The sequence below is a fragment of the Nilaparvata lugens genome, chromosome 3, assembly GCF_014356525.2.
Source record: "Nilaparvata lugens isolate BPH chromosome 3, ASM1435652v1, whole genome shotgun sequence".
Taxonomy (NCBI): Eukaryota; Metazoa; Arthropoda; class Insecta; order Hemiptera; family Delphacidae; genus Nilaparvata; species Nilaparvata lugens.
The window spans coordinates 8,736,236-8,748,571 of NC_052506.1; the positions used below are offsets into that span (position 1 = coordinate 8,736,236).

At 33.2% G+C, this 12,336-nt stretch overlaps 1 protein-coding gene across 1 annotated transcript in view; it reads right to left on the bottom strand.

Annotated features, from left to right (window-relative positions):
* Nucleotides 1-12,336, bottom strand: part of LOC111054292 (E3 ubiquitin-protein ligase CBL-B-B) — a 185,658-nt gene that overhangs the window by 157,588 nt on the left and 15,734 nt on the right. The gene's annotated exons all lie outside the window — the stretch shown is intronic.

Sequence of the window (12,336 nt, forward strand, 5' to 3'; positions counted from 1 at the left end):
ATTATTTAGTGACTTTTAATTTTGTTTACTATTTATAACTGATCGAGTAAGAAAAATAATAGTCTTAGTACTCGTTCATGATATTGAATACTGAAAACAATATCTTAAAATAATACCATTCACCTTTAATATCAGATAATACCATATTCACCAATTAATTTCAGACTATATATCTAATTGACCGAACGAAGTGAGGTCTAAGATTCAAGTCGACGGTTTAGAATTTCTCTTAATGTTTAAATGTTGCTCGTTTACGGCGAAACGCGGAAATAGATTTTCATGAAATTTGACAGGTATGTTCCTTTTTTAATGGCGCGTCGACGTATATACAAGGTTTTGGAAATTTTGCATTTCAAGGATAATATAAAAGGAAAAAGGAGCCTCCTTACGCCAATATTATGGTAAAAATCAGACTATAGAATATTATTCATCATAAATCAGCTGACAAGTGATTACACAGATGTGTGGAGAAGCCAGTCTATTGCTGTATTTCCATAAGGTCTATAGTTTCAATCAGGTGCTTGTGGATGAGAATACTGCGTGAGATCTACTGTTCACAGAACTACTAGTAAATCAGCCATTAAAAATATAGAGAGATGGATTACAAGTAACAATGTTTTTCGCCTCATGTACAGTTAGAATCTACTCTATTAAAAAAACTTTTTTCTTTGATATTATTTTCACAAAGTTACATTTTCTCAGATATTATATTACTACAATTATTATTATTTATTATTACTACTATTAGAATAAAATCATCTTTTATGTTTATGTTGAATTAAATGACATCTATTGGTACTAGTTGCTAGCACACAAACTTAGGTTTTGCTGACAACGCCAATTAAAAATTTAAGTTTAAATTTTATTTTTATTCTAAATAAGTATTTGTTTTTATTATTTTTATGATTGGCAAATAAATGATTTTGATTTTTTGATATTAATTCATTTTTTCCAGCGTTTTCATGAATTGATTACTCAATCAATACTGACCCACGGCGAAACAAGATATGCTAACGATAATTTGCGAGAAGGTGACAGAGAATGACAGGATTTGAAGAGCTCAGGAGACAATAGACCAAAATACAGTACTTCAATACAATTTGACATTGCAAGTAATAGAATACGTAATACCCTTTAAAAGGCGGGGTTAAAGATCTTCAATGTTGTATTTCATCCAAAGCGATTGATACAATATCAATACTTCAATGTATTATATTTAGTTTCGCAGGACCCAACAATGTAAAAATGTTTTTCTAATAAAATTGATTGATTGATTACTGATTTGAATTATTTCAAAGCACCTACAAAATATTCCCGCAAGGGACTCCCCACCAACAAAAGCCATACGAATTTACTTTTTTACCTACAAAATATAGACTAGACTTACAACTGACAATATCGTTTTATTTCACTTCAATATGGAGAAATTCCACAATATCTGTTCATTGTGTATATTTCTGAATTATCAAGAGAGATGGAAAGTTCTAATTCAATTGGACAAGAGAATGCAATTTCATAAGAATGAAAAAGAATTGCCAAAGAAAGTGTGGGAAATCGGAGAAGACAAAGATAGACTGAAATAGAAAGTAAGAGAGAAGCGCAGTCAGGCAATTGGGTAACAAGCATGAATGAGATGGAAAGTTTTAATCCACGATTTCAACAGAAGTCATTAGTTCATGAAAGTAATTTAAAGCTTATATGAAAGCAGATTAGATCGAGCAAAATAATATTTTACTAAAGCTAAAACATACGTGTAGATACTGTAATTAGAATGGATGCTTCTTCGTTTTTACTTTGATTGCAGTATCTTCTCACCTGAAACAAAGAGAGAAGAATTTATTAGCAAACTCTTAACATGACAATAATTCAAGAATTTAGTACTGTTATGGATTAAATCCTATTATATTATTAAGCGAGCAATTTCTGTATTTTTATATCTGGTTATATTTATGTTCAACGGATCTCGAAAACGGCTCTAACGATTTTCACGAAATTTGGAACATAGTAGGTTTATGATATAAAAATTCGAATGCACTAGGTCTCATCCTTGGGAAAACTCGCTGAACGACATTAAAAGGATAATTCATTCTTGACTGAAACAGCTGAGACTTACGTCGTCTGTGGATGTGAAAAAGTAAAAAAGTGAGTGAGCGAGTGAGTATGTGAAAAATCAAAATATCGCATCCCCGAAATTCATAAGATGACGTATAGCAAGCTGTGAAATATAAACACGATCATTTTAGAGAATCGTGTTCTGTCTAACAATAAAATATCGGGGCACCAAGCTTCGCTCGTTATTTTTAATTATTGATAAACAGAACACAATTCTCTAAAATGATCGTGTTTATATTTCGCAGCTGACTATTTATGTCATTTTATGAATTTCGGGGATGCGATATTTTGATTTTTCACATACTCACTCGCTCACTCACTTTTTTACTATCCACATCTGTTTCAGCCAAGGATGAATTATGTTATTAATGTCGTTCAGCGAGTTTTCCCAAGGATGAGACCTAGTGCAATCGAATTTTTATATCATAAAGCCTACTTTGTTCCAAATTTCGTGAAAATCGTTAAGAGCCGTTTTCGAGATCCGTTGAACATAAATAACCAGATATAAAAATATATACAAATATACGGAAATTGCTCGGCATTGTCCATCCTTGGGAAAACTCGCTGAACGATATTAAAAGGATAATATTCATCCTTGGCTGAAACAGTTGTGGATAGTAAAAAAGTGAGTATGTGAAAAATCAAAAAATCGCATTCCCGAAATTCATAAGATGACATAATATAGCCAGCTGTGAAATATAAACACGATTATCTTAGTAAAAAAGTGAGTATGTGAAAAATCAAAATATCGCATCCCCGAAATTCATAAGATGACATATATAGATAGCCAGCTGTGAAAAATATAATAGGAAAAAAATAACGAGCGAAGCTCCGTGCCCCGATATTGGAGTTTTAAAAGAAAATGAAAAAATGTTTTTTTTTCGGAAAAATAAATAATCTAACCTCAACAAAATTTAAATTCTGACAAAAGGAGAACGAAGTATATTCCGGGAATTATCAACTAAGTTACGGAAATACCAAAAAAATACACGAAAAATCCAAGATATTCTAAGCAACTTGAAGGCAAAACACAATTCGATTGATTAACACCAGAGAACATCTCAAGTTCTCAATAACCCTCAAGGGCCTAGAGCTCCGTCTATAAATCTATACGAGATTGAATTTAACCGAAGCCGAGAAACCATTGCACAGATATCGAATGTGACCATTGTCCATTGAGGGTATTGGGAAACTGAATTATTCAGAGTATACAAGCCTCCTTGAGGGTCAGAAACTGTCCACTTGAAAGGAAGATGTTTTACCAGAGGGAATCCGAATTATTCACCCAGGAATTGGATTCCCGTCGTAAATTTGCATTTAGATAGAATTTTCTTGATCACTGATCGATTGTGTCCTCAGACAGCTGGTTGTTGTTTCACTCTTCCCCAAATTGTTTAGAATTGCCGAAATCTACTACAACAGATAGATGAGGATTGTTTCATAGTAGAGAGATAATTGTTTATTCTTTATTGATTCATACAATAAGTACATCATAAAAATGATAGGGAGAGGAAAAATGAGGTAACCTTGTGCTATTCCTCTCCCAAATTTAGATAAGGTTACACATAGTCCGAAATAGGCTATTTTCTCTTGTAGATTTACAATTATTAAAAACTGCTTACAAGACACTTTAGCATCTACGCAAATCTTACAGACCCAATTTGCTAAATAGTATAATATAATGTTTAATCCTTCATTTTAATTTCAAAAATTTTCAAGAGTAATGTGCTACATAAATTCAGCAGCTAGCAGCTACTGAATTTATTTCGATCACTGATTTTTAAAGATCAAATTATTCAACGGATGCTTTGTCGAGTTAAAGTGAATACATACTACTTGAAAATGGCAACACGAAATATATGTCTAATTTTATAGGAAAATTGGAGATTAATAGATTATAACAATTTTTACTAATCAAAAGGTTCTGTGATATAATGATTGATTGATTGAGTACTTCATTTATGTAGATTGCAATAATACTGGCTTATACACTTATACAATAGCTTACAATACAGCAAAGTTTTAGATGAATTTACATAACATAAACTAAGAAAATGATTATTGAACTGTACAATGATATGAAAGAAAAAGCAATTTGGAGTAACTATACAAAATAATATTGTAAAAGATAAGAATTTTTACTAATCAAAAGTTTCTGTGATATGATTGATTGAGTACTTTATTTATGTAGATTACAATAATACTGGCTTGTACACTTATACAACAGCTTACAATACAGCAAAGTTTTAGATGAATTTACATGACATAAACTAAGAAAATAATTATTGAACTGTACAATGATATGAAAGGAAAAGCAATTTGGAATATCTATACAAGATAATATTGTAATGCATCTACATAAATTGGCGGAGCTTTGGACATATCAATGTCCATTCTTTGGAAAGAATATTAAAAATATCCTTCCCAGTAACTCTCTACCAAAATGACAGAGATTATACAAATAATAAACACATTGATTAAGCAATTTTGTACTCATAAATTCAGTTGAAAAAATATAAACAAAACGTTCTATCAGCTTGAAAACTTATTTTCGATTGACCCTGTTTCTAAAATAGATAACATTCAGAAGTTCCAATTCATCGTCTGATAACCTTCAAATTTCAAACAAGAATCACAGATAAGCCCAATTAAAAATTCAGATATTCAAAGTTTGCATTCGATTGTATTTTGAATTCAATAGCAGTATTATTTGTAGAAACTTGGTGGTTCAGAACAACTCAAGAAAATCAACACGAATAAAATGATGATGGTATGCGTCAAATGTTAAACTATAAAATCACATAAAAAAAATGTCAAAGCTGCTGAGAATTGGTAGTGTTTACGTGAACACTGAGGACCCTATCGTTTGTATAAACGATATGCAATCTTGAATACGAATGATTTTATTCTAAGGGCAATTTGCACAGTGACAGTTAAAACTAAATTTCATTTTAAACTGGATTAAATCCGTATCAAGTCTCGTTTGTTATTATTTGTTTCATTTTCAGTTCAAGCCACCAGCTGATTAAATTCAGTTTAAGCTTTGACTGTGCAAACGGCCCTAAGAGAAGATTTCGGTTTAATTTACCGAGGATGGTTGTAGGCCAATCCTAATTCATATTCTTCAAGGTTTCATTAGATCAAGTTCTCAGCTTGTCAAGTTTTCAATTAGACCCTTGCGGAGCACGGGTTACCTGCTAGTGTTTAATAATGCTTTTAGTCTAGTGATGTTCAATGTTCAATCCAATAATGAATCAAAATTAGTTTTTGAAAATAACGATCATTGACCGAACGAAGTGATTGACCGAACGAAGTGAGGTCTAAGATTCAAGTCGACGGTTTGGCATTTCTCTTACATAATGTTTAAATTTTTATATGTTGCGCAATTACGGCGAAACGCGGTAATAGATTTTCATGAAATTTGACAGGTATGTTACTTTTTAAATCGCGCGTCGACGTATATACAAGGTTGTTGGAAATTTTGCATTTCAAGGATAATATAAAAGGAAAAAGGAGCCTCCTTCATACGCCAATACTATAGTAAAAATCAGACTATAGAATTATTCATCATAAATCAGCTGACAAGTGATTTCACAGATGTGTGGAGAAGCCAGTCTATTGCTGTATTTCCATAAGGTCTATAGTTTCAATCAGGTACTTGTGGATGAGAATACTGCGTGAGGTCTACTGTTCACAGAACTACTAGTCATAAATCAGCTGACAAGTGATTACACAGATGTGTGGAGAAGCCAGTCTATTCCTGTATTTCCTAAGGTCAATCAGGTACTTGTAGATGAGAATACTGCGTGAGGTCTACTGTTTACAGAACTACTAGTAATGCTTTTAGTCTAGTAATGTTCCATGTTCAATCCAATAATGAATTAAAATTCGTTTTTGTAAAGACCGATCATAAATACGACTCTAATTATCTTCTAATTGAATAGAAGTTATTTTCTATCATAGTATTCTAGACAAAGTTCATAGGTTGATGGCCCACGCCTACACAAATGTATGCATACAGGACAAAGGTAAAATTGAGTTATCCAGCTGGTAACTTTGTACGACAGACAAGGATAGCGTTCAACATCAAACATTACATTTGAGATAGCAATTGACTAGTCAGTACCGTTCTACAATGCGGGCAAATTACACCTACTATGCTAAGTGAGTCACTTCGCTGGGAATGGCTTTACATCAGAAACATCGTGGGACGACCACTTAGTCGACCCGGGAAGCGAGATTTCCATCTAATGACATCCTCAGCCTTAACAGGTGAACTAATCAACCCACAATCACCGTACTAATTTATTGTAGAAAACTCCTAAACGCAAACTATGCAGGGTCCAAAACAAAAAAGAATCAGATACGTCGTTCCAATGCTAAGTAATTGTACAGGTGATTTTTGAGGACCACTTTCTATGTGATTTAATTTTAATCATTTTGTTTGTGTTTTTTATTGTACAAAAGTATTATTCTTATGTATGAGTTCTTGTAAGAGTATGTAGAACTGATAGCAGATTGTAAATCATATTGTTTGTTTTTATGAGGAATAAAGAATTTTTTGAATTGAATTGATGGTAATTGACCGAACGTAGTGAGGTCTGTTTTAACTCGGATTTTCTTTTGTCTATCTGTATGTAACGCGATTATGGACAAACGCGTTGATAGAATTTGATGAGATTTGGTAGAAATATTTCTTTTTCAACTGCGCGTCGATGTATACACAACGTTTTTTGAAATTTTGCATTTTAAGGATAATATAAAAAGAAAAGGAATTCCTCCATACTCTGATATCACTATATATATATATAATCTACTTTCAAGATAGGATTAATCAGATTATAGAATTACTCATAATCAATCAGCTGACAATTCATTGCATGCATTACACAGATGTCAGGCCGTGTCTATTTCTATAAAGTAGGGTTTCAATATTTTTTATTATGGGTGCCCATCAGTATCAATATTCTCACATTTGAAAAATAAATTTAATAGGTGATTGAAAATAAAATAAAAAAATGAACTAAATAATGCTGGAGGAATTATAATATTCTTGATTGAAAAAAAATAATTTTGAAATAGTTGCTGAGTAATATTTTTATCAGATGGACAGATTATCACGGAACTGGATAAATTATCATATGGGATACAAATTCAAACATGTACTGAGTTTATTAACATAAGTGAGTTTTTGATCTTGGAGAAAACAAATAGCAGTTTTTAAGAGTAAATTATGATTCAACTGTGAATTGTGATTCAACTGAATCAACCAGAACAGGTGACATCAGATACTTGTGGATGAGAAAACTGCGTGAGGTCTACTTTTCACAGAACAACTAGTATGTGGGATGTAAAATTAAATATACACTTATTCATACACATTTAAGAAGAATCTGAGGGAGAGATAGTATGTCAGAGACCTTGATTGCTCATCTGAATCTGAATAATTAGTGTTTTTATGAGATTTGCCTCAGATCCGGACGCGAATCATTCAACTCCATGGGCGTTGCTGGTTGCTGTTGCCCTTGAACTATCAAAACGTCACTTAAAACTTGCTATGTTGAAAAAGCATACTGTACTTGAAACAGCCAATATAATTGAGATATTTACATCAATATCCTAATTGAGATGATATTATATCCACCAATGTATAAATAAATAAATAAAATATTTCAAGAATGAAGCCTTAATTTCAAAATCACATGCAACCGATTTTATTTAAAGCTGACAAAATCGATATGGTATAGCAATGCTAAGAAGTTATCTATATCTGCAAAGGATGTGGTAACACACAAAGCACTTCGAACTGGAATTATCAATGTATTTCACCTGTCATATCACCTAAAACGAACTTGCACTGAAAAAAGGAACCTCAGCTATCATTTCCTACAGTTTTATTGAATTACGTATCAATTTTGAACATATTAAAACTACTGATATCTAGAAAAATCTAGAATGAATTAGATTGACCTGCTAAAAAAGAAAATAATGATAATAAATATAACCTATACTATTAAACGAGCAATTTCTGTTTATATGTTTAGATGTTTTTATGTTTATATATCTGCATGTGACCGGATCTCGAAAACGGCTCTAACGATTCTCACGAAATTTGGAACAAAGTAGGTTTATGATATGGAAATTCAATTGCACTAGGTCTCAACCCTGGGATAACTCTCTAAAGGACATTGAAAGGATAAATACGTCCTTGGAAGAACATCTGGAAATTTTGTCGTCTGTCGATACCGTAATGGAAGTGAGTGAACGAGTGCATGTGTGGGATCATTCAACTGATCTCACGAGAAGAAAAATTCAGCAACAAAAACTTATTTTCGTTTATTTATCTTTTTTTAGAAAACATGTTTACTTCAGAAATTCCAAAATAGTAACTATATGCTGTTAGTGTGGAATAGTACATAGTATATTAACAGATATTGCAGCAAACATAGTATATAATTCTAAATCGAATTCATATTATATCTATTTGTAATTGATGATGTGTTTGTTTTTTGAAGTGTGAATAAATTTTTATTTTGATGAGTGATAGTACCTTAACCTGGATTTTGATTTGGACTGTAGTATAAATTTGAAAAGGGACAGTTTTGGGCATAAGACTGTTATGCCTCCTCATATAACTGTAACATTAATTGTACAACTGAGAAAATGAATAAATAAATATAAACTATAAATTCAATCTTTCGTTACAAATTTTCTATGCTTTTAAACTCCAGAGCAAAGCTCGGTCCCCCCGATATTAAATAACCTATAGTACCGATCTTGAATGAAGATATTATTCAGGGAATAGTGAACTCTATTGCATTGATTCAAAGACACAAAATCTTCATGCCAAGGATCGACTCTGAACCGAGAACTTGAACAAACTCCAATCATGATTGAGAATTTAACCGGTTCCAATCCATTACAAATCGACAATTTTCAAATAATTTTTGTGTAGTTGAGAAGTTGATATTGTGGTAATTATTCATATTAAATAAAAAGACTAAGAAATTGTCAAAAACCACAGATTTTATTGAAATTCAGAAATACCGGTTTCGGTTGTTACACCATTGTCAATCTCTGATATCCTGATGTTTATCAGAGATTGACATTGATGTCAATCTCTAGATTTCTAAATTTCAATAAAAACTGTGGTTTTTGACAATTTCTTAATCTTTTTATTTAATAATTTTTAAATAACTTGTTAGCAGTTTCACATGTTGACATTACTTGTTTATAGTGAGAAATTCAATTCCACAGGAATAAAATGAGATGAGACAATTTCATGATCACATTATTATTAATTTGTATGAAGTAGACAAATGCAGTGTTCAGAAAATAGATAATAAGATATTGTCCAAAACTTCGCCTATTTCTTAATTTTGTCTCAAATAGTCATAAAATTACAAGCTTCTTCAAAATATTTAACCTTCAGATGAGCTGATTGAATGGATAAAGTCAAATCTACATGCTAGAAGAGTCCATTGGTTGGAGTAGATTGTAATAATACAAATTTCGTATCCTATTATATTGAGCGAGCAATTTCTGTATATCTATTTATATTTTTCTATTTTTATATATGGGTTATCTGGCTATCTGGTTATTTATGTTTAACGGATCTCGAAAACAGCTCTAACGATTTTCACGAAATTTGGAAAATAGTAGGTTTATGATATCAAAATTCCATTACACTAGGTCTCATCCCTGGGAAAACTTGCTAAAGGACATGAAAAGGATAATCCATCCTTGGAAAAACAGATGATGATTTCGTCGTCTGTCGATAACAGAAGATGCGTGTACCTGTGTGGGAGATCAGCTGTGTAATCAATTAGCTTACCGTATCTCACAAGAAATCTAGAAATTTTAATTGACTCGATCAAAATACAGTAATCTGATTTGTTGACATGAGATGGAATATATTATCATAATATTCAAAGTAAATCATTATTTTACAGTTCTAAGTGATTAGTGAGTGTTATTTTGTTATTAAATTTGTTATGTAAACAATCTAGATTAGAACTTTTATGTTTTCAAATATTTGGACTGAAAATTTCACCTGAATTGAAGTGTATGGAACATAACTTACTTTTTGGAATATCTATAGTGTATAAATAAAAATTCGGGGAAGAAACAGTTTTGTGATGTGCCTGTTAGTCCTTCCCCAATAATTTTAAAGAATTGAGTTTTGTTTATCAATAAATAAATAACGAGCAAAGCTCGGTGCCCCGATATTTAGTATGAAACATTGATCGAGTGAGCGAGCCTGAACTGAGGCAACAAACGAGTGAGACTGGGTAGATCAAGATATGGCGGCACTCTATATAATGTAGTAGACGGCAAGCCGGATAGAGACAATGTGACAAACAGATGCCAAGGCAAGGAGACAAGGTCCGCGTGTAGGTGGCGCTTAGAATAGAAGCTAGCTTGGTTTCGGTTGCAGGGCGTGTGTGCGTGCGTGAGTGCGGCGGTCCAAACCCAAATCGGCGGCTAAATTCAATCAAACTAAGACCGGCTTCAATGTGTCACGTTGAGGGCAAGGTGGAGGGAGGAGGAGGCAACAGACCGTCTTCAATGGAGCAAGTTGTCCTGTCGCGAACAGCCGACGTACGGAAATTAAGTCTCACGACAAACTTCTCTCAATACCTCTCACTTTAATACTCTCACTCTCGTTCACTTCATCTTCCCCTGCAGAATATATTCGACTGTGCATTTCGACTAGAGAGTATAGAATGTAATAATATATTTGACTAGCCGTCAGGCTCGCTTCGCTCGCCATATCCGTCTGGCCAGATCCGACTGGATCGTCCAAGAATGAGATCAGCAGGCTCGCTTCGCTCACCTGATTTTTTCATTAGTAGTTCAATCATATGTTAGGACGATCCAGTCGGGGGTCCAGACTAAACGTCTGGCTAAACGGATATGGCGAGCGAAGCGAGCCTGACGGCTAGTAATATAATATTCTCTGATTGAAGTAGCAGTACCCAATCAATTTTTCCGCGATAAATGCATTTAAATGCACCTTGGGTCTATGTTTCCAAGTCATCAATTCCGGACATAAGTCATTGATGTATGGTACTTGTATAAATATACTAGCCGTCAGGCTCGCTTCGCTCGCCATATCCGTCTAGCCAGGGGGCTCCGCCCCCTGGATCCCCGACTGGATCGTCCAAGAATGAGATCAGCAGGCTCGCTTCGCTCGCCTGCATTTTTCATTTGAGCATTTTTATCACATGTTAGGACAATCCAGTCGGGGGTCCAGACTAAACGTCTGGCTAAACGGATACGGTGAGCGAAGCGTGCCTGACGGCTAGAAATATAATATTCCCAGGATTGAAGTAGCAGTGCCCAATCAATTTTTCCGCGATAAATGCATTTCAATCTTCAACTTGTTGCCAACCTAAAAAAGTCTACTCAACTTAATGCCAACCTGACAAAATTATTAATTTAGTTACCAGTTAACAACTGTTTCGAAGAGGTACTCTCTCTAGATTATAGTTCTATATTAACATATGGTATGGACATTTTTCAATTATAATTAAGAGATTGGAATAAGAAGAATATACATGCTAAAAGACGAACTTTAAACCCTTAAAAACCACCCTTAGAGTTGAAATATTGCCAAAAGATTTCTTAGTGCGCCTCTAAAGGGCCAACTGAACATTCCTACCAAATTTGAACGTTTTTGGTCGGGTAGATTTTTAGTTCTGCGAGTGAATGAGTGAGTGAGTCAGTCAGTCAGTGCCATTTCGCTTTTATATATATAGATTTCGACCAGCAATGAGTGGCACTCTCTAATATTGAAATTTATTTGGATGTTGAGTTGATGCAAGGCTACTCTAGATGAACTCGATTTTCATCAAATCAAACGCATTTTCATGCTACTTTTCAGTAATAGACAGAGGAAATCCAAAGTATCTATCAAATTTGCTGATTACTAAATCAAAGGTTTTGAATTTGATGTTGAGTGAGCAGTACGAATATGATGCATTTCTAAATAATTGAAAATATCAGAGAAAAACTCTAATGGATGTAATGCTGAATGCCCTTGATAAGGTAGACTTTCATAATAGCGAAACTTGTTATAATGATTTGAAGAAGTGTGTGTTCATATTCTATAATATTCTGTTGAACAATTACAGTAGAATGAAGAAATCCAGTCTAATTGAAGAAGGGAAAAAATCTTTAAGAAAGAGGAAACTGGATAAGCTAAGGAGTAAGGTTTAAATA